The sequence below is a fragment of the Euprymna scolopes genome, chromosome 8, assembly GCF_053919585.1.
Source record: "Euprymna scolopes isolate OS-2025 chromosome 8, ASM5391958v1, whole genome shotgun sequence".
NCBI lineage: Eukaryota > Metazoa > Mollusca > Cephalopoda > Sepiida > Sepiolidae > Euprymna > Euprymna scolopes.
This window is the reverse complement of record NC_136489.1, coordinates 75,088,321-75,090,820: the sequence shown is the minus strand read 5'-3', so window position 1 is coordinate 75,090,820 and position 2,500 is coordinate 75,088,321.

Sequence of the window (2,500 nt, the reverse complement as noted above, 5' to 3'; positions counted from 1 at the left end):
CATCAAGAACAATTCATTGTATTTGGCCGATTAGAATAACAGAATGTCTTTATCGATCTACATTAACAAATAATTTAGTACAAGCGGAAATATATGCGAGAACGACAGGATGATTTAATACAACAAAAATACAACTAGCAAACAAAAGAAAACAAATAATTGACAGCATAATACAGGCGAAATAATTTGATAAATTGTAAAAAAAAAAACTTGTTTAGAAAAAATAGTGGGGCAGGAGAATAATCAAATCACTGTCAATTGGATTTAAAAAAAAAAGATACGGAGCAAAAATTACATAACTGAAAATGGCGGAGTAAATGACGAAACATGTCATGGCAAAGCGAAAGAAGAAAAAAAAAGATATCAGAAAATGCATGCAATTGTGAAAAGGGAAAGTTTTGTATGCATTTTTACCGAAAAGATAGGAAACAATGATAAAGAAATAATGTATAAAAACCTAAGAAACTAGGAGTAAAAGCACCAGAGATGAAATATGCCGAAGATGAATATAAAAAAAAAAGAAAAATAGGTCAAAGATCAAATACAAAGGAAGGAGGAATAGTTGAAAAGGCAACTGTTCAAATAAGCAAAGCACGAATATTGAGGAAGTTGGGTCGATTAAAATCAAAGGAAGGAATACAGTAGAGGGGAAGAGTAAAAAGAGGAAGATAGAAGAAAAAAATACATATTTAGCCAAATAATGTAGATTATGACAGGGAAGAGGGGTAAAGCTTCAGCTGCAGTTGATTATGAAAGACATGAAATGAGTTGGAAAGAGTTATGAAATACTTCTTGCAAGTGAGAGGGTAACAGTTTGATGTTGTCTTTGGGAAATTATTTATACTTTATGCAATAATATTGATGATAAGTAATATATGAACCAACGGACATATACATATAGATACACATTCACACACAAATATATATATATATATATATATATATATATATATATATATATATATATATATACGTCTGTATATATATATGTATATATAAGTATATATATATACTTATACATATATATATATATATACTTATACATATGTATATATATACGTATATACTTATATGTATATGTATGTATATATATATATATGTATATATATATATATATATATATATATAAATTTTAATCGAGCAAAAAATGGCGACGCTCAAATTTTTTTTTGTGTCGAAGCTAAATTCGTTGCGATTACCACTGTCCTTAAAGCTTCAGTAATCTATATATATATAAAAGCGAAAATGTATGGTTGTGTTTGTGTGTATGTATGTATGTTAGTGTATCTGCTACTTTCGACACAGGCGATGAAAATTCAGAAACTCGGTATTATATCCGACCCCCATCTTTCGCTGAAAAAATATCGAAAAATTGGCCAAAAACGTTAACTTTTTCACCCCGAAATTGACAATATTCCACAGGGGGGGGTCAACAAAAACGGGTTTCTCGTAACGATGCTCGATTCTACGCATGCGTCAGATGACGTCATGACCTTATTTACTTTAAATAGTTGAAAAACCAATCACATTTCGTCTCCGTCGCTTTAGCGCAGTTGGGTAGCCTGCTTGTTCATTATCTAAACGTTTTGGGTTCGAATCGTGGTGTGAGATGTTTTTTGTTTTTTTTTTCGATTTTTTAAATTTAAATATTGAACCCTGCATTATTTAAGCCATTTTTCACGTAACGTTCGTTTTCCTGTTTTTTTTTTTAATTTTTTTTTTTACTTCGCTTGTTCTTAGAGACACCCGGGTATCCACCGATTTTTTAAATTTTAATATCGAAACAGGCTTATTTAAGTCATTTTTCACGTGTTCGTCTGCCTTACGTTAGATATTTTGTGTTTTTTTATGTTTTGATTACCCCCCCCCGTCGTGGCGTAGAGCTTATGACGTTTACTTAACAGAGGGTTGCATCTTCAAAACTCGTTTGAATTTGGAAAGATCATAGTTTGTTTTTATATTCAGTTTCGAAACGATTTTGATTTTCTATACATACGTATACAGACATAACTTACTCTCATAAAACACAAAAGAAATATATTCATGACGTATAATAATATTTGAAGTCAGTATAAACCATTTTAATCAATTGAAGTAATCGGATCCAATAGTTATATATATATATATATATATATATATATATATATATATATATATATATATATATATATATATATATATACTATCGATAAATGTTCCTGATATAGTTGTTCTCATGTCTGTTAAACACGCAGAACGTTGTCACGTGGAAATTCGCCTGCACAAAAAGGATTTTGCCACAGTCTTGTATTTATATATATATATATATATATATATATATATATATATATATATATATATATATATATATATATATTAATCTAAGGAATAACAAAAGTAGTCTCTTCATTATTTTCCAGAGTATTAATTATTTTAATCGATTCGATTATTCGGCGCAAATTAACTATAGGATCTCCAGTCATAATAAGTGTTCTAAAGTTCAGAAAGGACCTAGACTTTA